The 23,178-nt window shown below is 33.2% G+C and overlaps 1 protein-coding gene across 3 annotated transcripts in view; it reads left to right on the top strand.

Annotated features, from left to right (window-relative positions):
• The first annotated feature begins 249 nt into the window (after window positions 1–249).
• Window positions 250–23,178, top strand: part of LOC100440065 (cadherin-10) — a 163,062-nt gene continuing 140,133 nt past the window's right edge. The window contains exons 1-2 of one of the 3 annotated variants that reach the window (XM_054555443.2): window positions 315–681; window positions 19,708–19,811. The gene's annotated coding sequence lies outside the window, so the exon portion shown is untranslated. Of the gene's footprint in view, window positions 682–19,707; window positions 19,812–23,178 lie in introns of all 3 variants that reach the window. The other 2 variants (XM_009240608.4, XM_024247190.3) reach the window with 2 other exon arrangements.

The following is a 23,178-nucleotide window of genomic DNA, read 5'->3' as shown; positions in this document are numbered from 1 at the left end:
AAATCACTCTGGTAACATATCAGATCTGGTTGCAATTTGACTTGGCGCTCCGATAATACTTGGATTTCCGTAGTCTGGTGAAAGGATGGTGCAGGAATATATATTCCAGAAGAACTATCTTTTCAAAAAAAAAATTGCAAGAAGCAGTCCTGTTCCTGAGATTGTATTACGGACACAGGCGGATTAGATTGGGCTGATTACCTTAGCCTTGAAACAGAGAGTCTTTCTGCCCTGCGGGGGAGGGGACGCCTTTCAAGCAAAGCCCTCCTCTCGGATGCGCCCTCCCCTCGCATTCACTTGCAAATCGCTGTGTGCTCGCAGAAGCCAGCACTTCCACAGTCTCTAACCTTCCCATGGCGAGTGCTGCAGCTCTATCAGCAGAACCTTTCTCTCCGTGTGAGGAAGAGCTTTTTTCACCCCTTTCCTTTTTTTTTTTTTCCTTTCCCCTTAATCAGAAGCACTGAATGAAAGCCAATCAGAGAGAGAGCTCGCCCCCGTTTTCTTCGGTTCCCTGCTGTCCAGAGTTAAAAGTGATGCTGAGAAAGAGCTTGAGTTAGATTGAAGTAGAATCAGTGATAGAAAATAACAGCCGAAAACAAACAAAAAGGAGACATAGTGACAATTTCTCCTGGTTTATTTTGGCTGGAACCAACTTCCATTATCCAGAAGCTGATAAAAAAGGTAGGAAGACTTCACCTCTTTTCTTTTAACTCCGTTAAGGTATTATATATTCTTCCACTTGAGGGGTGGGGAGGGAGAGGGAGGAGATAAATGTTTGTTTTTAAGTTGTGTTTAGCAATTATTTCAAAATAATTATCTTAAATACCTAAATAAATAAGCATACAACTCTATATATTTAATTCTAGAAACAACTGCTTCGAATATCTATATAGGCAATGTAAAGCTGCATAAATTATATGTTATGCTCAACAGTGGGTCATGATATTAGAGTTTGTGAATTCATTCACTTGGAACAAATGCTAAAAAATGTTATGAAGTGAATTAGTCCTGCCCAGACTTGTTCATTTTTATTTTAAAAATTAGTTCAAGAGATAACATTGTTGCTGTGAACTCTAACATCATCTAACATTACTTTGCATTCCATATGAATGGATTCACTCTGCACTTATTCATAGTCATAGTTCATTGTACGTTCAATATAAAGAGAAATGACAGGCAGAAGACAGATTCCTTGAAGCTGTCAATGGACACTAAGCATCTACATAAATACAATAGATTTGACATTCATCAGAAATAGAATAGGTAGAATTCTTATTTTCAATTTTATATCTGAGTCAGTAGTATTGGGGGGGAGAGGTAAAGAGAGGGAGAGTAAATGCATGTAGTCAACAGTTGCAGCATTTATTGTTTCTGCTGCAATAAAATCCATATTTTATGTGGTGTTAAATTAATGCAGCATATTGCAAGTATAAATGCATGTCCCCAACAAGTAACTATTGATAGCGCCGTAACTATGGGCAAAAGCAGTAGTCTGAAATTGTTTTTATGCCACTAAAATAAAAACCTACTGTCTCTTTATTATGAAAAAAGGGGAGTCTACAGGTACAAAGACAAATATTGTTTTAAAAATGACCTATCGTCTTTTGCTTTGAAAAAACAGATGTTTCCTATAATTGTGGTCCTTCATTCCTTCATTCCAGTGAAAGCTTCTATTATCCAAAACTGCACATCCATTACTTCTCAGCTCTTTGGAGACACATTATTTTTTCTCCTCTTTTTTTTTTTTGAAGGATCTATATTAAAAATAATCTGTCCTTCTGATGTTGACAACTGTTATACTTCAATGCATATGTTAGTAGACTTTCTCCCTCCACACCATCCCCCTCTCTATCTTCCTTTAAAACGTAGCTACAAGAGCTTCTCTGTGGTGAATAACACTTGGCAAGAGTGTGCTCATTTTTTAGGTCTGGTATGGTGAGGATTTTTAATTAGTAGAACTTTCATGAAAACATTATGTCATTGACAGAGCCGTATGTTCATTTTTAGTTAAAAGTGATGAAGAAGAAAGGAAGAGGTTATGTCCTAGAAACATAGGTAAATGCTAAGTGGCATAGATAATCTGCCCCCTGCTCCCCCCAGTGTACTAAACGTGGCACATATGTATTCAATGTGCAATGCATAAGGAAGTAATGGTTTATTTGGGGAGGGAAGTGGTGAAGAGACTGGAGAGTGCACAAGTATAAACAGCGTGGATCTGTGCCTTAGGGACACATCAGATACAAACCCATTCTGATGATAAAAATATAAAGAAATGCTTCTTTCACTTTTTTTTTTTTTTTTTGGCTGTGTTATTAAAGTGTGAGTCAGTGTCTGCTTTCATTAAATCAGATACTTCTTGGGTTTCAAATACTTGCTGTGAACAAATGGACTTCTCTGGTGAAGGCATATGCCTTCCCTGACTTCAATCAAAGAATAGAATTCCATACACTTAAAAGTTTGGGGAAAAAAAACAACAAACAAAACCAAAATCTCTGGGAAATGGGAAAAAAGAAGGTAAACTGTATGAGCATCCACCGACATATGCATATGTGTGAAGTCAATGGTTAAATTGTTTGGTACCCGATTAATGCTCTAGGTGATGTTCCTTGATGTTTATAGAAACTGTTTATTAATTAGAACAGTACTATGCAGGTAATCAATTTAATATTTCATTGTTAGATTTTTACCCACACTGGGGTTTTCTTTAAAAAAGAAAAAAAGAGGATAAAAAATTGACTTTAATTTAGAGTGATATTTCTGACACATTATTTACAAAGTTAGTGTAATCTGGAAGAGGTTTTTTTTTTTTTCTTGTTGAAAAATAGACTATTTGAAACTGGAAAGGTTAATTCTAAAATATGTGAATCTTGCATAAAAAGTAGGGTGAATTTCTTGACCTTTACTTAATTTTTTTATGAGCAAATAACTGAGGCAAAGTATATACTATCTGGGGGATTTCTGTGCTTATGACTGATTTCCTATGTTTCTTAACCTACTTTGCAGCAAGTGATAACACGTCTTACTGGAATATGTCATTTTTATACCAAATCATTCCACTAGGCTGCAGCACAGCAACAGTATTGGCTCTGATGATGCTGAATCAGCAGCAAAGTGAACCATATTCTTGTTAAGTGTTATTATCAGTAATAGTGTTTCATAGTAAGCAATTAATACAAATCAGTGATGCAAACCCTACTATCTCTAGTGTAGCCCTTGGGTATTAAAAGCATTAGCCACATTATATTCTTATTTCTACTATGCAAATTACATTCTAATACTGCTGTCACATTAGAAGTACTTGTAAAATACTGAAATTATAAGTAGAAAAACATTAAAATTATTTATGCCAATTATAAGTAATTTTATGCAGATATTTGATCTCTAAATTTCAGGTCTATGTTTGAAAACTCTACTTTCGATTAACCCAACATATTATCTGGAATAGGGTTTCAAAAGAGACAATTTACTAACCATATTATATTTAATAGTCATGTCTGGAATAGATTGAAGTTAAAAACCAAGTAGCAAGAAAAATTTCCTCATCCTTCTGAGACGTATACTGAGCAATGGTAAAATTGATTAAGCATTATACTAAGTACAATATATGGTTCATATTATGATATTTTAAGTAGTAAAAAGAAGTGTTCTCGGAATGACACTATAGATGCATATTTGAAAAACTGAAAATTATCACAGACAAATCTATTTATCTTTTCTTGACACTTGTACAGACCAATGAGTTCACAAAAGTATATTGTTTTGTCATAATTACAATAATCTGAAATCTACAGAAAAAATACAAGTCCTAAATTTAAAAGAAAATCTGCCTTTTTTTTTCCTAATTGAAACCTTTGGATGATATTCACAGAGCATTCATATAATTTTCTGCATTTACCCCAATAAGTTCAACCTTCAAAATTACAGATTTTTTTTCATGCATAAGAACAAGAGACAATTTCAAACAATTACCAAGCACTGCCTGTTTTCTAAGATAACAATATCAGCTCTGGGTTGCCTGTGTCCTCTTCTTTTCTGACTGTAGAGCAGTCTCACCTCACTTGACATTTTCGTATGAGCCCTTGAGCCCTTTTACAATCCAGTTGTCCTGTCTTTCTTGAATATAAGGGCACCTAAAGCATATAAGGCCATTTTGCTTTTCCTATACCTTTTTGTCATCACTCACTTGAACTAACTGTAGACACATATTGTCAAAAAATAAGACCCATCACATTAAATTTGTAGATTTCTGGGAATGTATTATTCTTAATGAAATATTAACAATGATGAGTTGAAATAATCTGACCTGTTTAAAAATTTTTAATACAACTTTTGCTTAACTCTTATTATCAATGCAACTTCTCACAAAAAAGTAACTCTTGATTTTTTTAAGAATGAAAGTGCTTTATTTTCACCAGTTTCTTTATATTTTTATCCGATTTCTTTCTTGCAATGTAAGTGATGACCTATACGCTTTATGACTAAGAGACATTGGTTAAACATTAACCATATTGGAGTTGGAACTAAAGAAAGGGAAAGCTGCAAATTAAATAAGGAGTAAAATAAAATCACATTTTACATCATTTTAGGAAATAAAATGTAGCATTCCTTCAAAATAATGCCTGCCTGTGGGAGACTGAAATGCCTTCATATAAAAATGCCTTTCAGTAAAGGGTTTCGTATCCTTAGAGAGTTTGTCAGAAACATTATAAGCACTTTACCAAATCACGTGATTTCAATTTTCAATCTTTTTTTTTTTCAAGAAAGCAGTCTTGATTCAACATACTGTATATGATGCAATGATATAAATTAAAGTTAAATGACATTTCAAGCTTCAGGACAGAATTAAACAATAGACTATAAGATATAATACAACATTGCTTCACAACAGGAAATTCAGCATTAAATGACATTTCTAAACACTTCAGAGCCCTGCTGATCCCCGTAAATTTAGCAGGTCATCTTCTCTCTCTCTCTCTTCTACCCCATCTCTCTTTCTGTAAATCTGTATCTATTTCCATCTCCCTCTCTTTTTTCCTTTTCTCTCCTTCCTCATTTAAAACAATTACAAAACTCCTTGAATAAATTTCCCATGTGCTTTAAAAAAAATTGCCCTATTGTAAAGTTTTATTTCTGTAAATCTTTTGATTTTTATGGCCAGTATTCTATCATCCACATTATACATTACATTTATTACATTATCCTTTGCATTATAGCACAAAGTATATGACAGTTCAGTTGGCTAGAATCTATTCTTTTAAATGAAAGCAACTCTTTTATAAATTTTGTAACACTGAGGCTTCTAAGGAGTTGAAATTGGCACCAGTGTAGTTTACTGCACTAGCAAGCCAAGTAGGGGAATTCAGCATTTATTATTGAAATGACTCCTCCAAATTATCAGAATGTAGAATGTACAGGCATGAATTATTATGCTCAATGCATAAGTTATTGATTAGGAATCTTTATTGATTTACTGTAAGAGAGGATATTGAAATGGTTTGACAGAGCCCTGATTTTTAAAATAAACGTAAATTACATGTTTCTAGAAAGCAATGTTTCACTAGACATGTTGATTCTTCTTTGCTGCAAGAAACAAGTATTACCAGTTTGGAATCTAAAAATGAAATCCAGTATATAATGAGCAAATGTAGTAAAGAACTACCATTGCTTTTGTTTCCAGTTGGAAATTTGGGAAACAGAAACTGTAACAATAATTGAGGTAGGCATAATATGTAACAAAATGAAATAATCAATAAACTGAATATAGTAAATATTCTACCTTGAGTTATTCTGGGAATTCTCTCTATGGTTAATGTAATATGTATAAATACAAGAATTACAGTTGAAATTCAATATCATTATCTGAATAGATCAAAGGCAACCAATATATTTGCCCTAGTAATTGGAAAATTTGGAGTAAATTTTGTACATGATATTAATACAAGCTTTTAAAATGTAACTGTTTCTCCTTTCGTAAAAATATAGCCCCACTCTCAATAAAATTAAGTCAAATAAACTTCCTTTGAATCCATTGTAAATTCTGGGACTTCTGAATTAAGGAAAATTTTCATGATTATTGAAGCGAACTTCAAATTTAAATGAGGCACGATAATGTTTCCAAATAATTTGACTTCTAAAGGTAAATTTTAAATTAATAGGCTTATTTTTTGATAGATTTGAAAATATTTAAGCTACCTGAGGAGTTTTAAGGGTTTTGTGTTTCCATATAAATCTTCAACCTCTAAAGTGTATTTATCAATTATTTTATTTAAAATATTTTCCTTAAATAAACCAAAACATTAAAATTTTTATACCTCTAATTTAAATCTATTGCTAATAAGATCAAAAACAGGAATTACATACTTTCAAAACCAACAGTGTGATACTGATTTGCTTTAGTGATGACCTGAAGAAAAGAAACTATTGGAGTAAAATATATGTCAACTTATTACATCAAATGAGAAGCTGATTATCCAATGATTATCTATTAGCTTAGTCAACTATAATATATTTTCTTTTCTTTTTTGACTTCTTCTTAAAGCATTATAAGTTGGGGGTTATTCCTGCTCTGTAGTCTTGAACCATATTTTGTCACCAGAGTGATTTTTCAATATGTAGTCCCTGAAGAGTGAAAAACAGCAACATGCAGATTTATTCTGCCTGCATTTAGCTCCCTAAATTTGAATATTTCTCCATGAGTAGAAACTTACAGAAAATCTTTATTTATCTACCCCCTCAACCAAGACTTTAGTTATTCCTTTGGAGATGAGTTAAAAAATGAATCCTAAGCACAGACATATACTTAGAGGCACTGTCACTTTGTCTCTTTTTCCTTTTTTTTTTTTTGTTTTCAACTACTGAGTGAAGAGTGGAGGTTTTCTACAGAATTTCTACACTAAAGAAGTGACTTCCCCCCGCTCTTGCTGTATGCAATTAAAAATGATAAATGAGAACTCTACTTTTTCTGAGACTCTCTTGTCTTCTAGCTACTGTCTTTTAAAATATATATCCTAATTTTCAATAGTTAATACTAGATAGTTCTGTATAATATTTTAAAAATTAATTAATAAGCCTTCACTAACTTGCAAATGGCGTAAGTACTTGCTATTGATACTTAAAAAAACGACAGAAATGAAATACTCCTAAAATCTAAGTTGAGAAAAATATTTTCTTTACTGATTTTTTTTCTCCCCTTGGAGTTAGATTTGCCATCGCGATAGAGGATGAAATCTGAAATCCAGCCCAGTGGAGATGAGAAAATAGGTGAATGGCAACCATAATCTTGACTTGAGCAATGAAATTAATCACTTTGCTTTATAAGTAGAGGCTAGATCAAGCCTGTTTCTAGGTAGGTCGAAGAAGAAAAAAGTGTGGATGAGGGAGAACCTTGTACTTCATTGAAGCAAAATGAAACTTTGCATAGGAACCACTGTTTCCAGTAACACCCTTATGGAAATTTGAAATTTTTGATAGTACTTAGGGGCTTAGTACTATGAATTTAAAATTCACAATCATTAAATAACTCTCTTTTGATTTTAGGCTATCATATGTTGCTATTTATTATTATATGTGTTATACTTTTTATTTTGCAGTTTCTATTATTAATTTAACTGGTATCCTGTTATCTATACAATAATTTGCTCAATTTTTCTTTAGCTCCTAATTAATTTCACTCATTTTGGGGGAAGTTACTGTGACCCACTCCCTTCTGTCACACCTGGAGATACAAGGATGAATTTAGTACAAATTTTGTCCTTGAGAAGAGGCAGGTTCTAATCTGAGATATTCATAATTAAATATAATATAATTTACAATGGAAATATCAGTAGTTGTGTTCTAAATGTTTCCATTTTTATGAAATAGTAGTAGAATTAGATGGTAGAACATCATGGGCAGTCATGTATCCTCCACCTAACACAGTCTTAAGTTTTCATCTTCCATTAGATATACTGCCGAAGAAACCCCTCAAAAGCATTTTATTCATTCATCCGTTCTTTCATTCCTTCATTTGCCAAGTATTCTTTAAGTGCCTATCATAAGCCAGACACTGTGCAAGCACCCAGAAAGACAAACTTGGGAAGAGAGAGAAAGAGGGAGAAACAAACAAAAGCCTCTGCTACTGTGAGCCATTGTATGAATAATCACATGACTTGTTATATTCCAGCTTTGATAAATACAAGAAAGATAAGTACTAGGTGCTTTTAAAGTGACTAATACAAGGAGCTCACTTATCTATATTTTTAAAGCTGCATCATTGCATTTATAGCCATACCACATCATTAAAGAAAATATCAGAGTTAGCAGTTTGGTTCAAGATAACATTTTTGTGTAGCCTAAGATTTCTTTCGTCAACCCCTGAGAATGGATTTTGAATTGGTGCTTCCGTTAGGAGCAGCCTTTTGGTTGGTGATCTGTGGTGCACTTCAGATTTGCAACAGCCAGTTATCATCTTGCAGACACAGGGGACTATATGGGATAAAGCAAGGGCCCAAAGTTGAGACTAATATACCCATCCCCATCAAGAAACCTACAGGAAAATTATGTATCAGGAGGCCAAATGTATCCCAAATTTCTATTGCTGACTTTTTTGTTTTCTTTCTTTTTTTAACTTTTATTTTAGGTTCAGGGGTACATGTGCAGGTTTGTTATATAGGTATATTGTGTGTTATGGGAGTTTGGTATACAGAAAATTTTTATGAACAGGAGCTTCCTTACTCCTAAAGTAATGAAAATAAGCACTTCATAGAAGCCACTGTGTTTAAAACTTGGTCACTCTGTGAAAAAGACTCTTCTATATAATAGTCTGTTTTTGTGAGGACACCAGAGGAAGGTCATGTTTAATAGGAGACTACACAGTGATAAGCCTACATTCTAGAAGCACTGAGATTTCCTTTCTTAGAAAATGCGATGACCCTAACCTAAGTGCTCTCACAAGGTCCTTTGACAGATAAAAGCATGGATCGTGGCACCAGACTGTCTGGATTTAAATCCTAGCTGTGCCACTTACCATATGTTTCATATTTAATGTCACTGGTAGTTTTTTCTATCTGTAAAATGGGGTTAATAATTATACTTACATCATAGGGCAATTGTCATGATTAAAATAAGCAATTACTATAGTGTCTAACAACAATGCCTAATACACAATAGGTGTTCTAGTGCTGTGTATTGCTGTCATTGGTATTATTATTAGATGTTAATTCATGTGACCTACGCTTAATGAATATTGAGTGCATTGTACTTTTACCACAGCACTTAATATCATTAGGGCTACAACTTTAAAATATTTAAATATTTTAACTTGTATTATGGAATAATTTTCTACTTGAAGTGAGACGTTCTTGGTGTTTTAAGTCTAATTCCTCTTACTAATTCTACTGACAATAAATTCTTCATTCTGAATTTTATTTTTGGAAAAATGGGAGTTTGAACCATCACATTTCCAGGCACACAGTTGACTTATCTATTATTATAATTGGAAAGGGCTCATAAGTCTATGATTGTAATTGGAAAGGGCTCAATATAAAACTTTTATAAATATATTCATTCTCTAATGATTGTGAAAATGTCAGTTGCATAAAGACTTGAATGTAACCTGAAAACTTAAATTGCATTCTCAGAGAGGTGTTGCATGAACTAGGGAATTGATGGATACGAATTTTGAAAATGGTAGGAAAGACTCGAAACAGAGACAGAGGAGGAAAAAAGCATAAGAAAGAGTGAGACTAACTGTTGTGAGGTCCATGAGCCACATAAACTCACTCAGGTGAAACATGAGCCATTTCTGAATACACTGCAGTAATGTTTCCTTTCACAGATTCTCCTTCTTGAGGTCAGAGTAATGAGAATTAGAAAAAGAATGATGAACAGAGGCAGTGCATTACAGAAATTATCCCATGAAAGTTTTGATACCTATAAATCTCAAGAATAATTCTGCAGTCTATATTACAAGCTGAAAGGTCAGTGGACTACCGATTACCTAGACGAGGTCTCTGAAACTGTCTGATGAAGACATAGAACCTGCTGCAAAATGTGAAAAATTTAACAGGTTTTATTTAGATCATTCATTCTTTTCATTCTTCGCATTCAAGGTGATATGAAGATCAATTTGAAACCACTGTTTCTGTTTTTTCTTTTCCTTTTTTGGCTCTATTTATATGTTAATTTTAAAAGCATCTGGAATGGTTTCTACGGATTACATAAACACATGAAAACATACATTGAGGTCATAAAATATACATTTATATGGGTTCATAAATATGTTTTTAAAAGCTTTATTTTAAAAATCCAGGATTATATCACAGTATTTTTCTTTCAGTTTTATTTATAGCTCAGGGATAATTAATATATTATTTATACATTCACATACTGGTAGGACATACTTAGCACTTCATCTTGTCCAATAACTTGTAAAGATGAGGTAAGCTATAATAGAGACTCCTAAAGCTACCTGAAAGTTATACTTTGGTGAGCATAGTAAAGATAATGCTCGTATTTGCCATAGCTATGTATTTACATGTATTATCTCTTTAATCATGTATTATCTGCTTAATCAGAGTCATAGTTATCTTTTTCTTATCATCTTGATTAAATGCTGTGGCCATTTCATAGGATTCTTTTTTTTCACAACTTCACTATAATATTTGGCAAAATAATTTAACCTCATGGCTTATTCATCAGGATGGCTAATTTAAAATATTCTATTAATATTATACACATTTTACATTTAGTATAATTGATCATCTAAATGTATATATACTTTTAGAATTGGACTTTACAAGGGCTAAAACTTTGACATACTTTCTCTTTAATTTTCACATTCTTTAATCATACTAGAGACAAAGTTGGTTAACTTGCATCTATTTTGCTTTCATTTAGTTGGAAGTAAAGTGAGAATAAAATTGTGCAAAATTAGAGGAGAAATTAATTTTTAAAGCCCAAGAAATGGTTATTGAATAATTAATTATGCAGACTACTGAAATAATCATTTCTTTTCAAAATCCTTCAAATTCTTTAAAGGTTTTCAACCATTTGATGTGTTCTTTTGAATGTCTGAAGTTTAAAACAATATAAATTAGGCTTCACAATGTGATCAGAGGGTTGAGATGAATTTACGTTTTTGAAGTATTGACCCATTTATAGGGTAAATTGCTGCTAATATTTCTGGTAAAATTCTATTCACTTGTCCACAGGGAAAATAACATATTTCGGTGTTGAGAGCCACCTTGTGGTCATGTTGAGAATTATTATTCTATGGGACACAATGTTTTCTGGCTTTAGATGTTTTTCCAACTGAACATTGCACTTGGAAGCATTGAAACAGATGTGAATTTACATTAAGGGTTATAAGATGACATTGAAAATGAATCATTTTTAAATGAATGCCATTTAATGTTTACATATTGACATGAATACGTAATATTTGTAATGTTTTTGTAAAACATTATAGCAAATATTTTACAAAACTGCATGAAATCTTTTAAACAATATTTTTGAGGCAAGATATCATTTTTAAACTAAAATATATTACTGTGCAGTTACAAGTAAACTCTAATGACATACATTTAACCTTCTCAAGGAAAAATTCCTTTCAGAATCCTCTGGTGTTCAACACAAAGAAACCAGGGGCTGAATTATTGTTATTTTTGCATTTTGTAAAACTTAAATGTAAATATGCTGCCTACAAGAAAAGCAGAGAACTAATACCAGCAAACTCTGGTCATTGAATGCATTTTTCAGTGGGTTCATTGGAAGTTCAAAGAGACAAATTTGTTTACTTTTTTTATAAATTCTAAAACAATTTATTTTTACTTTGTGTAACGTGCATTTTCACCAAATATCAAGCCTCTTTGACTGGGTTTTTTATAAAGTAGTAACGTACTTGCAGAAGAGGAAGACCTATAATTACTGCTTGTAATTTTACTAGTATGTACCTATACTTAAAAAGAAAATAATACAATTATTTTCTAGAGAATGAAAATAAGCACTGACCTAGGTATTTAAGTCAAGAATAGTCATTGATTGCTTATGTGGTCTTACTCCTCATTATTTTCTTTACTTTATTATCTGAAGGTAAACATGAATAAATTTGATCAAAATAAATTGTCTTTGTATATAGCTTATAGGAATATATGAGCACAAAATTTTCCCCTACTTTATTTGTATATGTATAACTATATCTATAGTGATATCTATTTATCAATCGATGTTACATCCTAAAGTATCAACATTGTCCTCCTCATCATCGTTATCATCATCATCATCATCATCAAAACCTGAGTAAAACTTCAGTTGTGACGTTGGAAATGGAATAGCTTAATCACAATTACAGGATACTGTGTGAATAGGTTCTGTATCACCCATCTTTGGGGCATTGGGAGGATTTGATTTAATGAACAGAATAGCCCTAAAGGGGAACTAAAGACAAATTTATAAAATTGCATACAAATCTTATAATAATGATCTCTATGTTATGTGTTAAAGCTATGAGTTGTCCATTGCTATTAGGCAAATTATTTTCTCTATTTTGAACCTGCCGTACTGCCCTTTAATGTAGAACAAGTGGTCAGAGCATGCCATTTCTCATGCACAGCCCAATAGTCTGACTGAAAACAAAGATCACTTTGCTTCCCATTAAACCATGCTCCTTCTGTCAACAAAAGTGCTTCTATTCTGAGAGATATTACTATTGATTTGCTTTTATTCTCAAAAGACTGATGGAGTTTTTTTCTCAGCAGTGCTGCACACTAGGTATTATTTCAAATGAATATATAAAGCATTTATTTCGACTTCAAAGGGGGAACAGAAATTGAAATGGTGTGTATAAGAGTATAGAAATGTTTAAAATCTGCATGCAACGTTTTGATGATGTCATAGTCATATTTAGTGCTACATTTTAGGGCAAAGGTTTTTTGCAGAATAAATAGTAAATGGATCATAAATATAGAAAGAAGCATATGAAAGCACCTCCCAAAGTAAGTAAAAACCAAGAAACAACCCAAAATAATTTTAGCTAGAAATATCTACTTCCTTCTCAATTTTTGTCTAAAATACAGCAAACCTGTTTATTCAAGATAATTATCCTCAAGTGATAAGGGAGATTTTCATAGTCAACCATCACCCTGGGACCATTTTTGAACTGCTTTTCACTTTCCACTAACTTAAGACAAAAAATGTATTTTCTATAAATCTCAACTTTTTTCCTCTCAAATAGAATTATTTGACAAATGATTTTAATGCTATCTGTATTTAAAAAATGATCCTTTCCTTTTGATTCCAACTCCACACTAAAGAATAGGTTCAAATTACATCTTTCCTTCACAAGTCAACAACATTTTAGAGTTTTAATATATATATTATAAAGTGTGCTAGGAACTTGAGAAATGGATGTAGATGAGATTTTTTTTGTCCCCTTTCTCAGTGAAATGGAAATATAGTAGGAGAGAGCCACGTTTAAAAGTAAGTAAGTTGTCAATTATTTAGTGTTCTGCTTGCGATATGATTGGAGTTTCAGGAAAATGTGGAGGAGGGAACATGGTCTTTTACTCATGCGAAGCTGAAGAGGGACTTGAAAGGTGAGTACTGTTTCACTGGGTATTAAAAGATGAAGCTGATGAGCCAGGAGGCATGGCTGTCTGCAAATCCAAAGACCTAGCTGAGCTGATCTGCATGCCTGTATCTCTTCCCTCTCCAATTCTTCCTGAAATATATTTTTCTTCATTGATTTTTTCCCCACAATTATCCATTCAGTAATATGTACTGATTTTTCATTATAAAGAAGGCAACATGTTAGGCAATAAGATATGATAAAAAAAAATCGGCCGTATTTGGACCTCCTGCCCTCAAATGACTTCTGATGTTTTCCAGAGGTCAGAAATTACAATATACTATGGAAATTTCACAGAAAAGTAACATATAGGATATTATAAGAATTAAAGTTGATGACATACAGTGTTAGGTTTCCTTCAGGGATGAGATTAACCTAAGTCCTTAAGGCAGTGACACTTTGTGTTACTCACTAGCTCAATATTTATGCTTGGGTACAATCCCATTTCCAGAGGCAGTACTGCATAGTGGTAAATTGCCCTCACTCCAGACTTGAGGCAGATCTACTAAGAGTTTTACCACTTCCACCAAGGAAGGAGTTTGAAAATTTGGCCAAAGTATTCAATCTAGCTAAACCTCACTTCCCTTGTCTAGAAGATGGGACAATAATGTTGCTGCCTCCTAACTTTGCTGAAAGGATTAAATGAAACTTACAAAGCACTTGGCAGAGTATTTTTTTTTGCAATTACGAATGCCTATTAAATATTATCAGCATATATTACTGCTTACTAGGTAATAATCAAATTTTTTAATCTGTTCTAATACTTTCTTCATTGTAGCTTCTCTGCCTCTCTTGTAATTTGCCTCATGATATTGACAAATAGACCAGTTTTTATTTCTAGGAGTTCTGCTTATTTATTTTATTATTATTATTTTAATCTCTCTCATTTTGTTTCTATTGATCAGTCTGCCCTCAGGTTCTGGCTGCTAAAACTCACACTTAAGGAGTTTTCAAATGTTTCTTTTTCCTTAAGATATTCTTGATATTCTTTTTTTTTTTTTTTTTTTTTTTTTTTTTTGAGACAATCTCTCTTTGTCACCAGGGCTGGAGTGCCGTGGCGCAATCTCGGATCACTGCAGCTTCTGCCTCCTGGGTTCAAGCCATTCTCATGCCTCAGCATCTCACGTAGCTGGGATTACAGGCAGAAACTACCACGCCAAGCTAATTTTTTCTATCTTTAGTAGAGATGGGGTTCCACCATGTTGGCCAGGCTGGTCTCAAACTCCTGGTCTCAAGTGATCCGCCAGCCTTAGCTGGGATTACAAAGTGCTAGGATTACAGGAGTGAGCCCCTGTGTGTGGCCTCCTTAAAATATTCCCTGAGTTCTCCAGCCACTAGGGCTCTCTAGCTTTGGAAAACTCATCACTCTTAATTTATACCTCTCTTTACTGTGGATCATCATCTGCTCTGAGTTGTTTTTTGCATGCCTTATTCCTTTTGTATATTTTTACTTTCTTAAAACCAAGATCATTCTGATTTTTATTTACATCCCCAACTCATAGCCTAGTATCTCCCACATAGTAGCAAATGTTCAGTGAGGAAACTCATGCACCATATAAGTAGAACATATATTATGGTTTGCATTTTACAGACAGGTATACTAACATTGAGTAATTGAAAGATTAAATGACTCATGAGAGACCCAAAAGGTGTTTTTCTTTCCACTGGAAAATATTCTATATTAGTCCATTCTCACACTGCTATAAAGAACTGCCTATGGCTGGGTAATTTATAAAGAAAAGAGATTTAATTGACTCATAGTTCTGCATGGCTGGGGAGGCCTCAGGAATCTTACAATCATGGCAGAAGAGGAAGTAGGCACGTCTTACATGGCAGCAGGCAAGAGAGCCTGTGAAGGAAGCAAAGAGGGAGGAGCCCCTTATAAAACCATCAGATCTCATGAGACTCATGCACTATCATGAGAACAACATGGGGAAACTGCCCCCATGATCCAGTCACCTCCCACCAGGCCCCTTCCTCAACACCTGGGGATTACAATTTGAGATAAGATTTGGGTGGGAACACAAAGCCAAACTCTATCACTTCCTTCTTTAAGCTAAAGCAATTATCTTTTTAAGAGGAGAAACTTTAAAGCAGTTTTTTTCTTCACCTGATGAGTTTGCTTTTTATTTATTTCTTTGTTATCCTTTTCACTTAATATATACAACTGGCCTCACCCTAAGACCTATTGAATCAGAATTTTTGAAGTTATGGTATGGTGAAATATATTTTAAAATTCTTGCTGGGTGGTTTGGGTAGATTCATAATTGTAACTAGAAAATATTGAGATGTTCATAATTGTAACTAGAAAATACTGAGATGTTTCTATATCCAAGCTCATAAACTGAATCTAAAATCAGTTTTAGAAGAGAAAGTTTTCTAAATACATTGAAAATGACAAGTATTTATTCCTTAAAGTAGGCTTATTGTAGAGGATATTACTCATTTTGAGAAATACAAATTATTTGATTTTTGTTAAATTGATTCTTGCTTTATAGCCATTTATTGTTTTAAACACATATTCTCTACAGAACTTTGCCTCAATGAGATGAATATAGTAGAAAAACTAAGAGCCATATCATATCTTTGAGAAATAAAATAATGCATGGAAGTACTTGGTGGCATATAATTAAGCAGTATAAGAAACAAATATAATACTAGGATCATCAGTATAAGTAAGAAAACTGAAGTAATGGAGGTCATGGAATTTTTACTTGACCTTGGCTTGGAAAATATATAGAATGTGTGTGTGTGTGTGTGTGTGTGTGTGTGTGTTTGTGTGTCAAGGCGGGCAGCGGGGTGGGGGGGCAGCAAGTGTTCCAGAATTTGTATTTCTGTGAGCAAAGGCAGGAATGAATATGGAAGTTTAATTGGTTACTAAGACACCAACCTGGGTTTATGCTAAGAAAATACATTTGTGAAGAAACTTGAATACAAGCTTAAAGGGTTCAGACATAATGAAAAAGTTTATAAAAGAGGTATTATTTTAAAATTTCACTTAAAAGAAGTTCAAAGAGACAAATAGGGTAAAAAAGTATCAACCTCTGTTTTTGTCATTTTATATGCATGGCTGTTGGTGTTAATATACACCCAAATGCTTTCAAAGTCAACCAGAAGCTTTTCTTTCAGATAAGCCAAACTGAGGGGTGGCAATGGAATTAAACTGTTCTCCACTGCTAGCATTTTTCTCATATGTGCTCTCAAATTCATATGTATATTGAATTACCACTTGGTGTCTGCAGTTTGTCCCCACTACATTTCCAGTAAAGATAGCTTTAAAATGTCTTTAATATCTTTAAAATATCATGGTTTTGGTTTGATTGCTGTATAGCATCTTCTCCCACTGATGAAAGTCTAATTGTCTCTCGTCTATGCTGTTGGTGTTCTGGTGTTTTGTAGCTGCTAAAACTACTGATGTTCACGCTGATGAGTCTTTGATGTGCAAGATAGTTTTGTTTAAATCCTACCTCAGTTCAGGCTTATCTGTGTAACCGGGGAAGGCATTATTTATTTCAAACTCTGTGGTTTTTATTTCCCCTGGGAAAATAATTTGCTCCTAATCTTGTAGCTGGTCATCAGCAAAATATGATGTAGAGCTTATACTTAAAATTCCCATTCCTGTGTCATTACTACGATGCCATAAGAGTAGCCAAAGTTTTCCTCACTGTAAAATAAAAACTCGGACAATATCAACTTCATGAGTTTATTTTTTCTAATTAACTGGGATAATACATATACTATATTAGTGTGTGTGTGGTGTGCGTGTGTGCTGTGCAGTACATACTGTTCGTATATGTAAAGCTATCATTGTGCTTTCACTAATACTGATTATATGTAGATGTTTTTTCTGCTATTAAAATGTGTTAAAGCAAATAAATAAATGATAGCTATAATTTATTGCGCACTTTCTACATATTAGACAACGTACAGAGTGATTTGCCTCTAGTATTCCCTTTCCTCATCATGTCAAAGGAGGCAGGTGATATTATCATCTCCATTTTACAAATGAGGGACCTGAGGCTCAAAGAAGTTTAGATGACTTTCACAAATCACAAAGCTAGTAAACAAGAGAGCCAGAATGAAACTCTTATAATATGGTCCCTGCTCCTCCATTCTTAACCGCTATTGCATATTTAAATATACATGCCTGTATTCCTGAGAGGAAAAAATATGTGATCTATTATTTCACTCTATATTTTTCTTTTTATAAAATTTCTATTTATTGGTGACTTATTTTTTTCCTTTTCAATGACAGAAAATTGCCCTAAAATTAAGTAGGATTTAAGCATTTAAGAGTACACCAAATGTGTCATATTTTAAACACTATTTTATTTTATTAATATGTAAAATCGAGTTGTCAAAATGTATTCAAAGTAGTGAGAAGATTAGTATTATGTGTAAGAAAATGTCACTAAAACTAACTTAAAAGTAGCCATAAATTCCTCAGTGAACTTCATGTCATCCTTTCAGCGTTATATAATAGTTTACTTTTTTAAATGTTCCTAGTAGGGCAAATAAGGCATATGGTGATATTACTTAATGTGCATAGAATATTTTTAATTATATGCAGGAAAGTAGTCACAATGGTTGCTTCTGGGTAGAAGGGTAAGGGATTTGCATGTCTGCATCTAGAGGACTGTTTTTCACTGTACTTAATTTTTTTAGAAATTGTTTTTATGAGTATGGATTAATTTTTCAATGAAAACTAATTAACTTTTAAAAACTTGCTGATCATCATGAAGTCTGTTGTGCGGGAGAAAGATGAAAGATTCTAAATTCTAAATTCATCTTTATAACATAAGCTGACCACTCATTGTCCCCATACATAAAGTAGCACACCACATACACACACACTACACACACACACATACCTCACACACACAGATACACATCACACCACACACACCATGCAGACACACCACACACACTACCACACAAACTACTACACACACACACACACACACACACACACCCCTCACTGAGTTTTAGCAATCTGAATAGCTATTACCGGAAAAATATTCAGCAGCATTTTTTTCTTCATGTGGCTTTAACCATAAAAGGAAAAAAATATATATACACATATATATATACACACACACATATATATACACATATATACACACTTATATATACATATATACACATATATTTTATATATACACTTATATATGTGTATATATGTACACTTATATATGTATATGTATATATATACACACTATATATACACACATACGTATACATATATACATATATACATATACATATATACATATATATACATATACATATATATGTGTGTGTATATATACATATATATATATATATATATATAGGTTTTTGAGACAGAGTCTTGCTCTGTTGCCCAGGCTGGATTGCAATAGCATGATCTCAGCTCACTGCAACCTCTGCTTCCCAGATTTAAGTGATTCATGCCTCAGCCTCCCGAGTAGCTGGGATTACAGGTGTATGCCAGTACACCCAGCTAGATTATGTTTTTTAATAAAAATTTACTATTAGAAATCTACATCGAAGTTATGATATAAAATAGTGTTTCTCAAACCTGATTCAAGTTGTATGACTTTTGAAAACTTTCATGTGCTACTATGAATGTGTTTAATATAATCATGCTTAACGTGGGTAACTCTTCTATCAAATTACTTTCATGTTATTTTAGGACTTGCTTTTCCATCGTGATTATTGTCCCTGTCATGCCTCCTTGAGGCCTCTGAAAAAGGACCAGATAAAGACATACTATATATTTTATCAGTTTTTGCCAAATAAGCCTCAAATTATGTAATGGTGAATTATAAGAATTATGTGAAAATTTTCCCATATAGAGAAAAAATGAATCAAGAGTTTACTTCAAGCCTACCAATGTCTAAAACTCTCTCTGTTAGCTTCCAGTGCCATATTCACATAGTCATCAACCACATTGTTTTGGGAACCAAAAGAATCTGATCCATAAAATTAACATGAATTCGAATGGCCATTGGTTTTGTGATTTGTGTTTGCAGTTATTTTTATTTTTTGTGTTGACTTTGTAAGTATTACAAGCACAAATGTTTACGTGATGAGCTTTTATGTTTAATTTACATGTGTTCCAGCAACATTATTCTACGAGTAATTCATATTAATGTAGCAGCAAGAATCATGATAAGAGAACATGATTCAACATAAGAGCCCAAGATAAATAAATTCTCTCTTAAAGGTTAGTAAACATTTTTCAGATCATAATTACTAAATGAGAGTAATGTATAATGAAAGTATTTTATTCTGCAACAAAGATTAATACTTAAAAATATAATGAATTTTGTGATGTAGGAGAACTTTATAAATCCTTGATACCAAGAGCCTAAGATGCTTCAAAATGATGCCATGTACCAAAACCTAAAACTATGTACCAAACTCTAAACTGCACACCTAGAAGGGAAATAGCCTTTGATACATTTTCATGTTTGTGAATTGTGAATATATATACACATATATATGTATATATATATGAATATATATGTATACGGATAGATAAATAGATAGATCTCAGTCAGATCTTGCATCTAAATTTAAAGATGTAATACACACACTTGAGAAAAATGTGTGTTCAGAGAGTGTTTAATATATCTAATCACATTACTGTAATAGTCATTTGGAAATTTCACCTTGGTCTTGTGTGTAGAGTATTGCTTCACATCTACTCTTGCTATTTAGTTCATATTACTAAGACACCTGGTTTTTTAATATCAGTGCAACAATGTTCAAGCTTAAGCACTTCCAATATAACTAAAGAGCAAGGAGAGTTCTGTACTTTGACAAAGATAAAAGTGGTAGTAACGGTATATTGGGCCAATTCCCTTTAATAGTCTGGAATTGATTTATTGCATGTTTTTTATCTAAACCTTTTATGAACCTATTATATTTTCAGCCTGTGTTACTTCCATGAGCACTCTACCTAATAAATAAAGTAGTATGGCACTTCCCATTATTTTCCTATATTTATCTCTTTTAAACTTCAAAGGGTGCCCTAAGACCTAGTATAATTGAAGTTTGTGGATAGCTTGGCTTTTACACTCTTCACCTTCTTCGTGATTTAATAGATGTCAGAGTTTCCAGATTGCAGATGCTAATCTTTAAGGTCTTCCTTTACAAAGCTGCTTCTTTTCTTTAATGATAGTTTAGTTGTCTTCCTGTTAGCATTTTCCAGCTCTATTGTATTTCTTTGAGGTAATGCAGTTCTTTGTGTGAGAACATGCAGGCACATGGTTGATAGAAGCTAATGATAGAAAGGATGAGCATTTCAGCATATGGATTCCAGACTTGCCTTTTTCACCAATCAAGAGACCTTCAACATATGCCTTACTACCTCTTGATTTTAGTTTGCTTTCATCAAACATTGGCACTTTGAAGAATTGGTTCTAAATTCCATTCTGAACCTGGAATCTCAGAAATGAAACTACAAAATTACTTTAAGAAATACTTTAGGGGTGGTTAATGAGACAAGAAACAAAATGAAGTCATTTAGACTTTAGGCATGCAATTTCTTATTCTGACATGGAAACTTTCTAGGACCTAGAGATCACCATACCCAGTGTGTCACCTCATCATTAGTCTCTTTACATGTCTCAGAGGGAATTAAATTTTCCTATCTCTTTGTACATGTTGTTTACTCATAATTTGTAGAATTAATAGGAATATTTGATAATTATTATCTGATTTATTTAAATATTGCTTGAGGCAGTGAGGAAAAATCCATATATAAAATTGATGAAAATCTATGACCTCATAGAGTTTACTTTCAAGGGTGGCATCAGACAATACAATGTGAATAAGAAAAACATTTCATATGGCTTATTTGTAATAAGTGCTATGGAGGAAACAGTGCAGAGAAGAGGAGTGTTATTGGTTTATAAGTTGTTTCTCCTCATAACAGGACACTGCTCCTTGATGACAGAGTCTTTTTCTCTACTAGACTTCAGAGTATCTAGTGAGCTCTCAAAAAACAAAACAAGCAAAAAACAGTTGCTGTGTGGGTATCTGGCTATGTCCTGTGTTTCCTTCAACCTGCTGTTATACTTTGATAGTACAGAAATGTTACAGGAATGTATTTCTTAGGGAAAAAAGAGAGAGAGAACTTTCATTTCTCACTAGATAAAGTACAGTTCAGAAAACAAAAAAAAGTTTTGAGTGATACATTTTTCATTTTCATCACTGGTATAGTTGACAGTTATGTGAAAAAAAGAGACACATGCTGCGAGGCAAATCCCTAAAAACACATATGCTGTTATTTAAAAACAGCTCACCCTGTAACTGCATTTGGAATACAGAACTGCCTTCTACTTGCTTTGTTTCTGATAGCATTCCTTTTCTGCAAGGTAAGAGATATTCAGACCTCAGTGTTGCTTCAATTTATAAATATTTTTGTTCATATGATGCTTAAATGCCATTGAAAAACTCCTGCTGGACCTGAAAATCTCTCTTTTGGGGATGTTCTTATTTCTCTGTTGCTAATATTGCATCATTTTCCAATTACATATGTTTGAGGTGATTGAAAAGAGAGAATTTCTCTGATTGTTTAAATTATTTCTGATTTGAAAGAAATAGTCCACTTTAAGAATGCACGTTACAATGACAGTTCTCTTTTAAAAAATTTGTTATGCGATTTACACATTTTGGCCTGGTGCTGTACATTTGTTCTGTGGTATATTGTTATTACCCTTTTTCCTCATTGCATGTCATATTTTATATGCAATGATCAGACACTTTCATGCTCAAGTGGTCGTTAGCATTGTGCTCTCCAGCTGTTCAAGATTGTTAAATAAAACTAGTACCCCCACCAGGAGTGTGCCTGACTAGCTTCCCTGCGTCTGCAGGACTGCTGGCTTGGAATTGGCTGCAGAATGAGTGCTGTGAGGCTGCTCTGATCCAGTAGCTCTAGTTCCCAGTCATATCTTCTTCCTGCATGACACAAAGGAAAGGTGAAATAATTCTCATTTCTGGCAGAGGCATAGCATTTTCTCCCTTTTCCCTACAATTGGCATTATAAGAACAACACTTTTTGAAGCTATCTCACAGTTTTATGTGTCCTAGAAAGTGCTACCACTGAGGTCAGATATGCTAGTCACATCACGTTATGTGGTCTCAGAATCCTCTTGAAAATAAAAGGATTAAATTAAATAATTTCTAACTTTTTAAAAGTTTACAAAATGGAATGATACTAAGTGAAGATTTTATTTTTAAAAATATGGGAGTAAAATATAAACCTGACATTAGAGGGTTGTTTCCCCTAACTACCTATACTTTTATTTCTTTGTGATTAAAATACATGAAGTAATGCTTGCTGTCTCTTGAATATTGAGAGCCTCCCTGCTACCACCATCAATAAATACCACATCCGTCCCAGGATTTTGTTAAGTCCTGGGGACCTGAAGAGGAGTTAGAGTCTGTATTCAAAAGTTTATATTAGCAGATTTTAACTGCCTGATGATTATCACTGTCAAAACTGGCTGGACTGTAGAATGGTAATCCATTCTCTAATCAGAACACTAGAGTGATCTGAATGAGGTAATCTGATCTACAAATTT

This window comes from Pongo abelii, chromosome 4 (genome assembly GCF_028885655.2).
Source record: "Pongo abelii isolate AG06213 chromosome 4, NHGRI_mPonAbe1-v2.0_pri, whole genome shotgun sequence".
Classification (NCBI taxonomy): Eukaryota; Metazoa; Chordata; class Mammalia; order Primates; family Hominidae; genus Pongo; species Pongo abelii.
This window is presented reverse-complemented; position numbering and strand designations above follow the sequence as displayed.